The sequence below is a fragment of the Ovis aries genome, chromosome 23, assembly GCF_016772045.2.
Source record: "Ovis aries strain OAR_USU_Benz2616 breed Rambouillet chromosome 23, ARS-UI_Ramb_v3.0, whole genome shotgun sequence".
NCBI classification, from domain to species: domain Eukaryota; kingdom Metazoa; phylum Chordata; class Mammalia; order Artiodactyla; family Bovidae; genus Ovis; species Ovis aries.
The window spans coordinates 43,346,850-43,363,712 of NC_056076.1; the positions used below are offsets into that span (position 1 = coordinate 43,346,850).

Below are 16,863 nucleotides of genomic sequence, written 5' to 3' on the forward strand. Positions count from 1 at the left end.
CGAGGTAGGCCCATGGGGCCTGAGGGGAAGAAACGAGGGAAGAGGCGTGAGAGACTGTGGCGGGTCAAGTCGTGAGGGCCCTGCTGCGGGGAGCGGGGACGCGGGCGCGTTCTTTCCCGGATGGAAAGGCCAGTCTCCATGCGAGTTGCGAGGGGCCTCTCGGGATTCCTCTCCAGTCGGTGCCGGGGCCTAAGACCTCGTTTGGAGTCGAGGCCGGAACCTGAGGATTCCTCTCCAGTGCTGACATGGATCTTGGGGTACTTCTGGAGTCTCCACAGGGGAGTCAGTCCTCGTCTCGAGTGGGGACATGCACGTCCGCTTTCCTCCAGAGCTGTAGCAGCAGTGTCAGCCGTCGCGTTGATACAGGGATCTGTGGCTTTCCCACGAGGCTTTCCCACAGGGCTGTCATACGTGCCACCGTGGTGTGAGTCGATACTCGGCGTGAAAGTCGAGGCAGTGCAGGGAAATCAGGGTCCTCTGGAGTGGACTGAGACATTTGGGGGACTTTTGGAATGGTGGCACGACCCCTTGAGTTGCTCTCGACTTTCCTGTTGAGAGCGCCTCCTCTTGAGATGCGACGGGAACGCCGGGAATCCTTTCCCGAAGAAGCAGGGAATGGAACCCTCATCTCTAGCTACGAGGCGGAAACGGGGCTCCTCTTGATGTTGGCGGGACGCTCAGTGTTCCTCTCGAGTGGAGACGGTATGTCGGGGAACTTCTTGAGTTGCAGCAAGGGTGTGAAGGACCCTTTCGAAGCTAAGTTCAGGCTTGAGTCTCGCCGCCTGGCCGCGGCCCCAGAGGCTGGGTCGTTTCTTCACGGAGACAATTCAGAGGCTGCGGGGCGGGGGCAGGGTGGCCGTCCCAAGTTTCTCCCCGCGAGTCGGTAACGTGGGCGGGACGGCGGGGAAAAGGGGTAGCTAACGGACGGGACTCGGGGAACTCCTCTGGATCTTCCTGTCGTCGCCTCGTCAGGGAGCAGCGAGTTTTGTTCGTCGTTTGGTCTTTCGGGTCTGTCTTAGTGGCCGGCGCAGGACGGACAGTGCCCGGGTGCGGTGGTGATTCTGTTGTAAGGAGGGCTTAACTAGCAGAAGGTTGCTTTCCGACACGGAGGTTCCCGCCCTTGTCTGTCTCCTCAAGGACCCCGTGGTCACAGGGTAGGGTCTCCTGTCACATGGCCCACAGCCTCTTCTCTGCTCATTCTGCCTGCTCTAACATTGATTGCCCCCCTCAAGGAGTCTGGACCCTTAGAATCTCTTAAGGGTCGAAGGTCCACCTTCTGAAGCTGCTTCAAGGCGAGTCGGGGCTTGTCCAGACCACCTTGCTGTCAGAGGTAGGGGTCTCCAGGACACGGATGGAGGGCAGGGAGTAGGAGGCTGCAGCTTAGTCCAGGTGATGTTGGTTGTCTCCGTCTTCATGTGGGCCAGGTTGAAATCCCTGGCATACTGTCACCTGCAGGTGAAACTTGTAATCTGGAAAAAACAAACTTAACAAGCAGGTTTAGAAGGCAGGGGCCAAAATTCAGCAAAAGTACTGTTGGGAACAGAGGTCCAAATAGAGGTAGGAACCAGGAGTGTGTATTAACAGTACCCCTCTGACTGTGGTCCATATGGAGTCTGCGCTGTGGTTACCCTTCCCAAAATTGTGTAGCTGTTGAGCCTGCTTTATATACCTTTTGGATCTCTTCTTCCACCTGGCCAGTGGTGATGATGTAGGTGCAACGTGGTTTTATGGTTTGTTGCGAATACCCCTCCCTGCTCTAGCCCAAGGCCAGTCTTCTACATTGGCTAGGGATTAAGGAAGATCCAACCAGTCCATCCTAATGGAAATCAGTCTTGAATATTCATTGAAAGGACTGATGCCGAAGCTCAAACTCCAATACTTTGGCCACCTGATGCAAAGAGTTGACTCATTTGAAAAGGCCCTGATGCTGGGAAAGACTGAAGGCGGGAGAAGGGGACGACAGAGGATGAGATGGTTGGATGGCATCACCAACTCGACAGACATGAGTTTGGGTAAACTCCGGGAATTGGTGATGGACAGGGAGGTCTAGCATGCTGCAGTCCATGAGGTCACAAAGAGTCAGACATGACTGAGCAACTGAACTGAACCGAAGGGAGGTTGAGAGTCTGGAGAGTACATTCCTTGTGCTCCTGGTTGGAGTAGATAGAGTAATTGCCTACTTATGAAGCCTTGTCTTGTGGCATGCAAAATCTCCCTGTGGGGCCACTAGCCGAACAGCAGTTACACTGCCTGCCAGGAGAGGCCAGCCGCACACTTGAGCCAGGGGCAGGTAATGGAGACATTATATACCGGTGTCCCCCCAAGGGCTAAAAAGGCAAATGTGCAGGATCCCATGGTTAATCATCTGTGTATGCATTGGTAGCCGCAGCTCAGAGGGGACTCACATGAATGGGACCCTGCAGTTTTCCTTTTGGGTTTATGAGGTTAGGGTAAAACTAACCTGTCTTGGAGCACGTAGCCACATTTGGGTTCTGTTTACCTGAAGAAGCTGGCTCTGCCAGGTGAGGGTGGAATCTGCTGAGTAGGTGCAGCTGGGGCCTTGATTTGCCTTGGATCCCCACCTCAAGCAACTGGGTCTTATCTGGGGGAAAGAGACTCCTCTTCAAGCAAGGCAGTTATGTTACATTCTGTGAATGAAGGAGGTAGAGTGCCCCCTTTCCAGTTTCAAAAATGAGGGTAGGTCGTGCACTACCAGGATCCCAGATGCATACAATGGGTGGAATTCTGGTCCTATCTATCTCTGTTGAGATCACTTTAGGTGTCCCTCTTTTGCATTTGTATCTTTGAACAGACCTTCAACATATGGGTCATGTCCTATACCTAAAGATGACTACCAGATCTTGAAGTCTTCAAAGTTTGATCCCTATGGGTTTTCAGAAAAGGCTGGGTACTTTTCCAGTCAAGTTAATGCAGAGATGACTGAGGACAGGTTAAAGCATGTCTAGTTGACCATGGAGAGAAGCCCTTCTATGGGTGGTTCCCAAGACTAGTCAGACTGGTTGAGGATATAAAAAGAAGTGTTGGCTGAGGCTGAGTAGAAGATGGGTCACCCCAGGGCCTCATGAGGGTTGTTGTGGCAGATACAACAGTTAGTAAGATTTTCATTTTTTTCCTATGGTGAAGGATATTTGTACTACGGAGTTGCTCTTCCATCCCCCTTGTGTGGATACCCATAGAAGGGAGAGAAATATTAGGGTGAATAATGGTTTCGGGGTGGCAGCCGTGAGCTTCCAGTGAATAGTCTTTAACTTGACTTGAAATAAGTAAGAGAATAATAGCAAAAATGACAACTAGGAGTCCAACTTACCAACTCATTTTACTTACCTGCCAACAGTGTCTGTCCTTTAAGTATATATATTCAACTTGTTGATTTGTACTTTTTAAAAAACTTTATATATTTATTTATGGCTTCTCTGGGTCTTTGTTGCTTTGCCTGGACCTTTTTTAAGTTGTGTTGAATGGGGCCTACTCTTTGTTACAGTGCGTGGGCTTCTCATTGCAGTGGCTTCTCTTGTTGTGGAACACAGGCTCTAGGCATGTGCACTTCAGTAGTTGTGGATTGCAGGCTCTACAGTGTGGGCTCAGTAGTTGTAGCACACGGACATAATTGCTCCACAACTTGTGGAATCTTCCTTTACCATGTCTCATGCATTGACAGGAGGATTCTTATCAACTGCACCACCAAGGAAGTCCCTACTTGTTGATTTTTAAATAGGAACCTCAGGCCTTCAGTGGGCTCACAGGTCCACTTGGGGGTGTCTTTCTTTTCATAGCCAGAGTCCTGTGTGGACTCAAGAGGAACCGGCTTGATTTGGAACAGGTGAGCGCAGTTGTTGATCCCATGTAATTTTACTGCCATAGCGGTGCTGAGAGTGTTCCCAGGTGGTACTAGTGGTAAAGAACCCACCTGCCAATGCAGGAGACGTAAGAGACTCAGGTTCAATCTCTGAACTGAGGAGATCCCTTTGAGGAGGGGATGGCAACCCACTCCAGTATTCTTGCCTGAAGAATCCCCATGGACAGAGGAGCATGGTGGGCTACAGTCCATAGGGTTGCATAGAGTTGGACATGACTGAAGTGATTTAGCATGCACACATACAGGGGTGCTGAGAAGGACTTAGTAAGGGCCCTTCCACTTGGGCAGTAATTGATCAGAGGGAGACCCTTTTCTCCATGTTTTTTGGAGGACAAAATCACCCAGCTAAACCTGAAGGGAGTCAGTTTTTTTGACTGGGGGCCAGAAAAACCTGATTTCCGTATTCTGAAATTGCCTTTTGGGCTGTATTGTTCAGTCATTCAGTTGCGTCTTTGTGACCCCATGGACTGCAGCATGTCAGGCTTCCCTGTCCTGTACTATCTCCTAGAGTTTGCTCAAATTCATGTCACTGAGTCTGTGATGCCATCCAACCATCTCATCCTCTGTCACCCCCTTCTCCTCCCGCCCTCAATCCTTCCAGTATCAGAGTCTTTTCCAATGAGTTGGCTCTTTGCATCAGGTGGCCAGAATATTAGAGCTTCAGCTTCAGAGTCAGTCCTTCTGGTGAATATTCAGGGTTGATTCCTTTAGGATTGACTGGTTGATGATCTTGTTGTCCAAGGGACTCTCAAGAGTCTTCTCCAGCACCACAGTTCAAAAGCGTCAATCTTTGGCATTCAGCCTTCTTTATGGTCCGACTCTCACATCCCTTCATGACTCCTGGGAAAACCGTAGCTTTGACTAGACGAACCTTTGCCAGATGAGTAATGTCTCTGCTTTTTAATATGCTGTCTAAGTTTTTCATACCATTTCTTCCAAGGAGTAAGCGTCTTTTAATTTCATGGCTGCAGTCACTATCTGGGAGCCCACGAAAATAAAGTCTGCCTCTGTTTCCACTGATTCCCCATCTATTTGCTATGAAGTGATGGGACTGGATGCCATGATCTTTGTTTTTTGAATGTCGAGTTTTGAGCCAGCTTTTTCACTCTCCTCTTTCCTTTCATCAAGAGGCTCTTTAGTTCCTCTTCACTTTCTGCCATAAGGGTAGTGTCATCTGGGTATCTGAGGTTATTGATATATCTTGCTACAATCTTGATTCCAGCTTGTGCTTCATCCAGTCTGGCATTTTGCATGGTATACTTTGCATATAAGTTAAACAAGCAGGGTGACAGTATACAGTGTTGACATACTCCATTCCCAATTTGAAACCAGTCTGTTGTTCCATGTCCAGGTCTAACTGTTGTTTCTTGGCCTGCATACAGATTTCTCTTGAGGCAGGTAAAGTAGTCTGGTATTCCCATCTCTTTAAAAATTTCCCACAGTTTATTGTGATCCACACAGTCATAGCCTCTGGCGTAGTCAGTAAAGCAGAAGTAGATGTTTTTTGGGGGATTTTCTGGCTTTTTCTATGATCCAACTGATGTCGGCAATTTGCTCTCTGGTTCTTTTGCCTTTTCTAAATCCAGCTTGAACATCTGGAAATTCTCAGTTCATGTACTGTTGAAGCCTAGCTTGTAGAATTTTTATTAATTTATTTTTGAAAGATAATTGCTTTACAGAATTTTGTTGTTTTCTGTCAAACCTCAACATGAATCAGTCATCAGTACACATATATTCCCTCCCCTTTGAACCTCCCTCCCATCTCCTGCCCCATCCCACCGTTCTAGATTGATACAGAGTCCCTGTTTGAGTTTCCTGAGCCATCCAGCAAATTCCCCTTTGCTATCTGTTTTACAAATGGTAATATAAGTTTCCATGTTACTGTTTGCATACATTTTACCCTCTCCTCCCCTCTCGCCATGTCCATAAGTCTGTTCTCTCTGTTTCTCCATTGCTGCCCTGTAAGTTCTTCAGTATCATTCTTCTAGATTCCATATATGCGTTAGAATGTTATTTATATTTCTCTTTCTGATTCACTTAACTCTGTATAATAGGTTCTAGGTTAATTCACCTCATTAGAACTGACTGACGTTCCTTTTTATGGCTGAGTAATATTCTATTGTGTATATGTACCACAACCTTCTTTATCTGTTCATCTGTCGATGGACATCTAGGTTGCTTCCATGTTCTAGCTATTGTAAACAGTGCTGCAAAGAACAATGGAATACATATGTCTTTTTCCATTTTGGTTTTTTGAGGATATATGCCTAGGAGTGGGATTGCTGGGTCATATGGTGGTTTTATTCCTAGTTTTTTAAGGAATCTTCATACTCTATTCCATAGTGGCTGTATCAGTTTACATTCTCACCAACAGTGCAAGAGCATTCCCTTTTCTCCACACCCTTTCCAGCATTTATTGTTGGTAGACGTTTTGATGATGGCCATTCTGACCGGTGTGAGGTGATATCTCATTGCAGTTTGATTGCATTTCTCAAATAATGAGCAATGTTGAGCATCTTTTCATGTGTTTGTTAGCCATCTGTATGTCTTCTTTGGAGAAATGTCTCTTTAAGCCTTTTTCCCACTTTTTGTTTGGGTTGTTTCTCTGGCTTTGAGTTGTATGAGCTGCTTGTATATTTTAGAAATTAATCCTTTGTCAGTTGTTTCATTTGCCATTATTTTCTCCCATTCTGAGGGCTGTCTTCACCTTGTTTATAGTTTCCTTTGCTGTGGAAAAGCTTTTAAGTTTAAGCAGGTTCCACTTGTTTACTTTTGTTTTTATTTCCATTACTCTTGGAGGTGGGTCATAGAGGATCTTGCTTTGATTTATGTCATCGAGTGTTATGCCTATGTTTTCCTCTAATAGTTTTATAGTTTCTAGTCTTACATTTAGGTATTTAATCTGTTTTGAGTTTATCTTTGTGTATGGTGTTAGGAAGTGTTCTAATTTCATTCTTTTACAGGTAACTGTCCAGTTTTCTCAGCACCATTTATTGTCTTTGTCTCATTGTATATTCTTGCCTCCTTTGTCAAAAATAAGGTACCCATAGGTGCATGGGTTTATTTCTGGGCTTTCTGTCTTGTTCCATTGGTCTGTATTTCTGTTTTTGTTCCACTACTGTACTGTCTTGATGACTGTAGCTTTGTAGTATAATCTGAAGTCAAAGAAGGTTGATTCCTACAGCTCCGTTCTTCTTTCTCAAGACTGCTTTGGCTATTCAGGGTCTTTTGTGTTTCCATATGAATTGTGAATTTTTTGGTTGTAGTTCTGTGAAAAAATGTCACCTGTAATTTGATAGGGATCTCATTGAATCTCTAGATTGCATTTGGTAGTATAGTCATTTTCACAATATTGATCCTTCCTGCCCAGGAAGATGGACTGTCTCTCCATCTGTTTATGTCATCTTTGATTTCTTTCATTAGTGTCTCATAATTTTCTATGTACATTTCTTTTGTCTCCTTAGGTAAGGTCATTCCTAGATATTTAATTCTTTTTTGTTGCAATGGTGAATGGGATTCCTCAATTTCTCTTTCTGATTTTTCATTGTTAGTATATAGAAATGCAAGTGATTTCTGTGTATTGGTTTTGTATCCTGCAACTTTGCTAAATTCACTGATTAGCTCTAGTAATTTTCTGATACTATCTTTAGGGTTTTCCATGTACAGTATCATGTCATCTGCAAACAGTGAGAGCTTTACTTCTTCTTTTCTAATCTGGATTCCTTTTACCTCTTTTTCATCTCTGATCGCTGTAGCTACGACTTCCAAAACTATGTTGAATAATAGTGGTGAAAGTGGACTCCCTTGTCTTGTTCCTAATCTTAGGGGGAATGCTTTCAGTTTTTCACCATTGAGAATAATGTTTGCTGTAGGCTTATCATATATGGGTTTTACTATGTTGAGGTAGATTCCATCTATGCCCATTTTTCTGAAGAGCTTTAATCATAAATGGATGGTGAATTTTGTTAAAGGCTTTTTCTGCATCTATTGAGATGATCATATGGTTTTTATCTTTCAATTTGTTAATATGGTATATTACATTGATTGATTTGCATATATTGAAGAATCCTTGCATCCCTGGAATAAACCCAACTTGATCATGGTGTATGAGCTTTTTGATGTGTTGCTGAATTCTGTTTGCTAAAATTTTGTTGAGGATTTCTGTATCTATGTTCATCAGTGTGATTTTGTCCTGTAGTTTTCTTTTTATGTGGTGTCTTTGTCTGGTTTTGGTATCAGGGTGATGATGAACTCATAGAATGAGTTTGGAAGGGTTCCTTCCTCTGAAATTTTTTGAAAGAGTTTTAGAAGGTTAGGCATTAGTTCTTCTCTAAATGTTTGATAGAATTCTCCTGTGAAGCCATCTGGTTCTGGGCTTTTGTTTTTTGGGAGATTTTTGATCACAGCTTCAATTTCAGTGCTTGTAATTGGATTGTTAATAATTTCTATTTCTCCCTGATTCAGTATTGGAAGATTGAACTTTTCTAAGAATCTATCCATTTCTTCCAGGTTATCCATTTTATTGTCATATAGTTGTTCATAATAACCTCTTATAATCCTTTGTATTTCTTCATTGTCTGTTGTAACCTCTCCTTTTTCATTTGTAATTTTGTTGATTTGATTCTTATCTCTCCTTGATGAGTCTGGCTAAAGGTTTGTCAATTTTATCTTCTCAAAGAACCAGATTTTAGTTTTATTAATCTTTACTATAGTTTTTTTAATTTCTTTTTCATTTTTTTCTGCTTGGATCTTTTTACAATTTCTTTCCTTCTACTAATTTTGGGGGTTTATTGTTCTTCTTTTTTCAGTTGTTTTAGGTGTAAAGTTAGGTTGTCTATTTGATGTTTTTCTTGTTTCTTGAGGTAGGATTGTATTGCTATAAACTTCCCTCTTAGAACTGCTTTTGCTGCATCCCATAGGTTTTGACTTTGACTGTGTGGATCACAATAAACTGTGGAAAATTCTGAAAGAGATGGGAATACAGACCACCTGACCTGCCTCTTGAGAAATCTGTATGCAGGTCAGGAAGGAACAGTTACAACTGGACGTGAAACAACAGACTGGTTTCAAATAGGAAAAGGAGTACATCAAGGCTGTATATTGTCACCCTGCTTATTTAACTTATATGCAGAGTACATCATGAGAAATGCTGGACTGGAAGGAACACAAGCTGGAATCAAGATTGCCGGCAGAAATATCAATGACCTCAGATATGCAGTGACACCACCCATGGCAGAAAGTGAAGAGGAACTAAAAACCCTCTTGATGAAAGTGAAAGAGAGTGAAAAAGTTGGCTTAAAGCTCAACATTCAGAAAATGAAGATCATGGCAACCGGTCCCATCACTTCATGGGAAATAGATGGGGAAACAGTGTCAGACTATTTTTTGGGGGGCTCCAAAATCACTGCAGATGGTGACTGCAGCCATGAAATTAAAAGACGCCTACTCCTTGGAAGGAAAGTTATGAACAACCTAGATAGTATATTCAAAAGCACAGACATTAATTTGCCGACTAAGGTCTGTCTAGTCAAGGCTATGATTTTTCCTGTGGTCATGAAAGGATGTGAGAGTTGGACTGTGAAGAAAGCTGAGCGCCAAAGAATTGATGCTTTTGAACTGTGGTGTTGGAGAAGACTCTTGAGAGTCCCTTGGACTGCAAGGAGATCCAACCAGTCCATTCTGAAGGAGGTCAGCCCTGGGATTTCTTTGGAAGGAATAATGCTAAAGCTGAAGCTCCAGTACTTTGGCCACCTCATGTGCAGACTTGACTCACTGGAAAAGACTCTGATGCTGGGAGGAATTGGGGGCAGGAGGAGAAGGGGAAGACAGAGGATGAGATGGCTGGATGGCATCACTAACTCGATGGACGTGAGTCTGAACTCCGGGAGTTGGTGATGGACAGGGAGGCCTGGCGTACTGGGATTCATGAGGTCGCAAAGAATTGGAGACGACTGAGCAACTGAACTGAACTGAACTTTCCCAGGCTTCAGGGTTGAATTCTTTCTTCCTTTTGGTTTCTGCCCTCCTAAGGTCAGTCCAGTGGTTTGTGTAAGCCTCTTATAGGGTGAGATTTGTGCTGAGTTTTTGTTTGTTTGTTTTTCCTCTGAATGAGGTGGTAATCCTGTTTGCTGATGATTGGATTTGTATTTTTGGTTTGTTGGCTGTTTAGGTGAGGCATCCTGCACAGGGTGCTACTGGTGGTTGGGTGATGCCAGGTTTCCTTTGTGTGAATTCTATTTGATACTCCCTAGGATTAGTTCTCTGGTAGGCTAGGGTCTTGGAGTCAGTACTCCCATTCCAAAGGCTTAGGGCTTGATCTCTGGTCAGGAACGAAGATTCCACAGGTGGTTATGGCATTAAGTGAGATTAAAACAAATATCCAAAAATGAGAAACTAAAGATGAACCCCAGACAAACGGCTAAAATCAGGCAGATAATAATGAAAATAATGGAATATACACATATACACCCATGAGCAAAGTGAAAACAGTCCAACAAAAATAAAGTACAGTAGATTGACCCAGCAAACAAAGGAAAAAAAAATTATATTTACCAGTTAAGAACAAAACTGAAGCCAAACTGGAAAACAAAACTAAAGCAAAGTGCCATGTGGGGAATAAAGCAATGAAAACAAAACCAACAAATGTGTTGAGAGGAAAGGAAAGAAAGAAAAAAAAAGAATAGATATGCAAAGTTAAACACAGGTATATAAAGAAGATTTATATATATTAAAGATTAACTGCAAGGGGAAAAGAACAGTAGGAAAGGCAAACAAAGGAATAAATGTAGAAAAAATATAATAGGTTTTAAAAAATTAAAAATTAAAATTACAAAAAAGAGGAAAAAAAACCGGAAGAAGAAAGAAAAAAGGAAAACTCCACAGAACTGCAAAAGCCCAATGTAGAGGCAGAGGTTTGTAGCAACATTAAAAAGTGTGACTGAATAGATATGCAAAGTTAAATAGAGGTAGATGAAGATTTAGATACATTAAAGATTAACTGCAAGAGGGAAAGAACAGTATGAAAAGCAAACAAAGGAATAAATGTAGAAAAAATAATAGATTTAAAAAATTAAAATTAAGAAAAGGAAAGCTCCACAGAACCGCAAAAGCCCAGTGTAGAGGCGGAGGTTTATAACGGCAATAAAAAATGTGACTGAGAAAAAAAAAACAAGCTCAAAAGCTTAATTAGATTTCATAGTGCCAATAAAATTGACAACTTAACAGGAGGAGGCGGAATCCAAAAGTATTTATAAAGCAAGTCGAGGCATAACAATAATAAATGTTTTTCTTGAGTCACTGCTGTCAGAGTCCTTTCCCTTGCGTGGAGTCATAGTCCACTTCACCACCCTAGGATGCCCTCCAACACTGTGCTGATCTCTGTAGTTGCTATGGGGACAGCTCAGATTCTAATCTGGTCCTACTCCTGTGTGTTATTGCCTCCAATGTCCACAGCTGTCAGAACTAGTGCGTTTTCTTTTGTGGGAGCTCTCAATGACTTCTTATATATTCCGTAGACACAGAGTCTGCCTAGTTGATCCTGTGGATTTGATCTGCAGCTTGTATAGCTGGTGGGAAGGTTTTGGGTTTTCTTCCTTAGCCACACTGCCCCTGGGTTTCAGTTGTTTTATTTTCACTTCTGCATGTGGGTCGTCCACTGGGGTTTGCTCCTGAGGCTGCCCTGGATGACTTGGGTTTGCCCCTGTGAGGGCCAGGTGTGGCGGTGGTGCAGCTGCTTGGGTTACAGGGGTTCTGGCAGCACCAGGTACTCAGGGGAGTTGGCAGTTAGGGCAGCAGGAAATATAGTGCTCTAGAAGGGTATGGCAACCAGTATTGGCCGATAGGTTCCAGTATTCCTGCCTGGAGAGCCCACCTCCCTGACTGAGAAGCCTGGCAGGCCACAGTCTGCAGGGTGGCAAAGAGTCGGACAAAGTGACCCTGTGCACAAAGTGACCCTGTGCACATAGATGCAAGACACTTTTTTGCTTGTGGCAGCTCTGCCCCAGTGAGAGTTGAGCATGAAGGTGGCGCAGCTGCTTGGCTTTCACGGACTCTGGCAGTGCCAAGTGTGCAGGGGCATGGACTGCCTCCACTGCAGGAGTTATGAGAATGTTTTTTTGAGCCTCTTGTAGCTGGGGATCAGAAGGCCTCTTTGGCCAGTCTTTCTCTGTAGCTCCACCCACTCAGACACTTACAGGACTCCGTTGCCTGGGGTGCTTCTCTGTTGTTCAGGGCATCAGGCACATAGAGGGCCCCCCCCTGACTGGAGTCTACTCTGTACTTCAGTGCCTCAAGGGTTTGATGGGCCAGCCTCTCTATTGTTCAGCTGCTGATTCTGGCATGTGGGAAGAGAAAGGCTATGGTGATGGCTCCACCACCTTGCTTCCATGGCTGCCCGGCCTCCCTCCACAGGCATCTCCCTCCCCAGTCTCCTCCTTCACATCCCCTTGATCCATCTCTCCGCAGTCAACAGCAGCCCTCGCCCTGGGATTGCTCCACAATCCCCAAACTCCAGCTCCCAGCCACTGCACCCTCTAAGAGACCTATATCCCTCTCTGGGGTATGTATGGCTGTGGCAAGAACTGTCTGATTCTCATTCTATTTAGGCTGCCACAGATCAGCTGTTTCACTATCAGACTTAAATGTTTCTTCTCTGACTCAGACAATTGCCCCGATGTGGGGATCAGACCCCTGCTTCAGTTCTCCTACTGCCAAGGGCAGGTCCAGTCCTACTAACACTCCTGTTTTTCCCCCTAGTTCCTTCATCCTACCAAGTTTTGCGTGGTTCTATATATTCTTTTCCACTCATCAGGTACTCTTCTATGCTCTGAGCTGGTGTTCTGCATGCAATTCTGTGTCTGATGGTGTATTCTTGATGTATCCGTGGAGAGAGATGTACTCCATGTCCACCTACTCCTTCTTGTTCTCCTTATTTCTGATATAATAGTGTTTAGTTTATTTCTAATATCATAGTATTTATGATCAGAAAAGATGCTTGATATGATTTCACTTTTCTTAAATTTATGAAGGCATGCCTTTTGGCCCAGCATGTGATCTCTCCTGGAGAATGTTCTGTGTGCACTTGAAAAGAATGTGTAGTGTGCTGCTTTTGGATGGAATGCTCTCTAAATATCAGTGAAGTTCATCTGGTCTAAAGTGTCATTTAAGGCCCATGTTTCGCTATTAATTTTCTGTCTGGATCTGTCTACTGATGAAAGTGGGGTATTAGTGTTTTGAGGAACCTCCACACTGCTCTCCATAGTGGCTGGACCAATTTACTTTCCTACCAACAGTGTAAGAGAGTTTGCTTTTCCCCACAGCCTCTCTAGCATTTATTATTTGTAGACTTTAAAAACTATTTATTTGTTTTTGGCTGCATTGGGTTGCTGCATGCAGGCTTTCTTTAGTTGCATTGAGCAGGGACTACAATCTAGTCTTGGTGCATGGGTTTCCTATTGCCTTGGGTTCTTTTGTAGAGCATAGACTCTAGGGCATGTGCTACTTCCATAGTTGGGGCACACTGACTTAGTTGTCCCACAGCATGTGGAGTCATCCCAGACCAGAGATCAACCCCATGTCCTCTGCATTGGCAGGCAGATTCTTAACCTCTGGACTGCCAGGAAATTCCTGTAGACTTTTTGATGACCATTATGACCAGTGTGACATGGTTTGATCATTGTTCTTTTGATATACATTCTTATAATAATTAGTGATGATGAGCATCTTTTCATGTGCCTATTGGCCATCTGCTGTATGTATTCTTTGGAGAAATGTCTACATCTTTTGCTCATATTTTTAAAAACAACTTTTTATTTTTGTATTGAACTACAGCAGTTAGGGGCTTCTCTGGTGGCTCAGTGGTAGAGAATCTGTCTTTTATGCAGGAGATGTGAGGTCAGTCCCTGGGTTGGGAAGATCCCTTGGAGGAGGGGGGGCAACCCACTCCAGTATTCTTGCCTGGGAAACCCCATGAATAGAGGAGCCTGGGGGGCTACAGTCCATAGGGTCAAAGAGTTGCTGAAGCAACTGAGCATGCACAGTCAGCTAACAATTTTGTTAGCCAATTAACAGTGTTGTTATAGTTTTAGGTGGAGTGCAAAGGGACTCAGCCATACATATACGTGTATCCATTCTCCCCTAATCGCCTCCTTCTGCTCATTTTTTTGATTGGGTTGTTTTTGTGTCATTGAATTGTATGGGCTGTTTGTATGTTTTGGAAATTAAACCCTTCTTAAGGTTTCCTTGTTAAGAAATTTGCATCATTTGCAAATATTTTCTGCCAGTCCATAGATTTTTTTCATTTTGTTTATGGTTTCCTTTGCTGTGCAAGAGTTGAAGGGGACGACAGAGGATGAGATGGCTGGATGGCATCACTGACTCGATTGACATGAGTCTGAGTGAACTCCGGGAGTTGGTGATGGACAGAGAGGCCTGGCGTGCTGCGATTCATGCGGTCGCAAAGAGTCGGACACGACTGAGCGACTGAACTGAAGGAAACATCAGTTAATTTATGTCAGAGAATGTTTTGCCTATGTTCTCTTTCAGATGTTTTATGTTGTCATGTCTTACATTTAAGTCTTTAAGCCATTTTGAGTTTGTGTGTGGTGTGTTCTAACTTCATTGACTTGCACGTGACTGTCCAACTTCAGCACCACTTGCTGAAGAAACTGTCTTTTTCCCATTGAATATTCTGGTCTACTTTGTCCAAAATTAATTGACCATAGGTATGTGGGTTTATTTCTAGGCTCTCTATTCTGTTCCATTAATCCATAGGTCTGTTTTTGCCAGTACCACACTATTTCAATTTTTGTAGCTTTGTGGTATTGTCTCATGTCTGGGAAGGTTATATCTCCTGTTTTGTTCTTTTTCTTCTGGATTGCTTTAGCAATTCTGGATCTGTTATGGTTCCATATAAATTTAAGGATTATTTGTTCTAGTTCTGTGAAGAATGTCATGGGTAATTTAATAGGGATTGCATTAAATCTGTAAATTGCTTTGGGTAATATGGCTGTTTTACCAGTATTTATTATTCCAATCCAGGAGCATGGGATAGCTTTCCCTTTCTTTGAATCATCTTAAGTTTCCATTACCAATTTTTTTAGTAGTATTTTTTTTTTTATTGTACTTCATTTAGAATGTCTTAGTTACTATACAGCAAAGTGATTCAGGCATATATATGTATATATTCTTTTCCATTATGGTTTATCATAGGATATTGAATATAGTTCTGTGTGCTATATAGTAGATTGAGTAATAGTTCTGTGTGGTATATAGCAGGACCTTGTTTATTCATCCTATATATAAAAGCTTACATCTGCTAATCCCAGCTTCCCACTCCTCTTCTTCCTCAACCCCCTCCCCCTTGGCAACCACCAGTCTGTTCTCTATGTCCGTGATTCTTTTTCTGTCTCATAGATGGGTTCACTTGTGTCATATTTTAGATTCTACATCTAAGTGATATTATATGGTATTTGTCTTTTCTTTCTGTATAATAACCTGTAGTTGGATCTGGGTTGTTGCAAATGGAATTATTTCATTCTTTTTATGGCTGAGTAGTATCCCATTGTGTATATGTACCACATCTTCTTTATCCATTCATCTGTTGATGGACATCTAGGTTGTTTCTATGTCTTGGCTGTTGTGAACAATGCTGCTATAAACACAGGGGTTCATGTATCTTTTTTAATTACAGTTTTGTCCAGATATATGCCCTGGCTTCCCTGGTGGCTCATAGGTAGAGAGTCTGCCTGACAATGCAGGAGAAACAGATTTGATCCCTGGGTCGAGAGTATCCTCTGGAGAAGGAAATGGCAACCCATTTCAGTCTTCTTGCCTGGCAAATCCCATGGACAGAGGAGCCTGGCGGGCTACACTGCATGGGGTTGCAAAAGAGTCAGCCATGACTTTGTGACTAAACAACAACAACCAGATACGTGCCCAGGTGTATGGTAATTCTATTTTTAGTTTTCTGAGAAACTTCCATACTGTTTTCCATAGTGACTGCACCAACTTACATTCACATCAACAGTGTACAAGGGTTCCCTTTTCTCTACACCCTCTCCAGCATTTACTTGTAGACTTTTTACTGACCATTCTGACCAGTGTGAGGTGGTATCTTATTTTAGTTTTGATTTATATTTCTCTAATAATTAGCGATTTTGAGCATCTTTTCATGTGCATATTGGCCATCTGTATTTCTTGTTTGGAGAAATGTCTGTCTAGATCTTCTGATCATTTTTGGATATGGTCATTTGCTTTTTTTGTTGTTGAGTTGTATGAGCTGTTTGTATATTTTGGAAAGTAAGCCCTTGTTGGTTGCATCATTTGCAAATATTTTCTCCCGTTCTAAAGGTTGTCTTTTCCTTTTGTTTATGGTTTTCTTTGAGCAAGTTTTTAAGTTTGATTAGGTCCCATTTGTTTTATTTTTGTTTTTATTTCTATTGCCTTGGAAGACTAACCTAAAAAAACTTGGGTACAATTTATGTCAGAGAATGTTTTGGAGACCTTCATTTCTAGGATTTTTATGGTGTCATGTCTTATATTTAGGTCTTTAGGCCATTCTGAGTTTATTTTTGTGTGTGATGTGAAGGTGTGTTCTGACTTCATTGATCTACTTGCAGCTGTCCAACTTTCCCAATACCACTTGCTCAAGAGACTTTTTCCCCTTTTTGTATTCTTGCCTTCTGATTGACCATAGGTGTCTGAGATTTTTTCCTGGGCTCTCTATTCTGTTCCATTGATTCCTGTGCCTGTTTTTGTTTCAATACCATACTTTAAAAAATAAAATTTAAAATTAATTTGACTATGCTGGGTCTTCATTACTGTTCATGGGCTTTCTCTAGTTGCAGTGGCTTCTCTTGTTGCAGAGCACAGGCTCTAGAGCATGTGGAGTTGGTTGCCACACAGCATGTGGCATCTTACCAGGCCAAGGTTTGAACCTGTTTCCCCTGCACTGGCAGATGGATTTTTAACCACTGGACCATTAGGGA

At 42.8% G+C, this 16,863-nt stretch overlaps 1 protein-coding gene across 7 annotated transcripts in view; it reads left to right on the forward strand.

Annotated features, from left to right (window-relative positions):
• Positions 1 to 16,863, forward strand: part of PRELID3A (PRELI domain containing 3A) — a 51,439-nt gene that overhangs the window by 782 nt on the left and 33,794 nt on the right. The gene's annotated exons all lie outside the window — the stretch shown is intronic.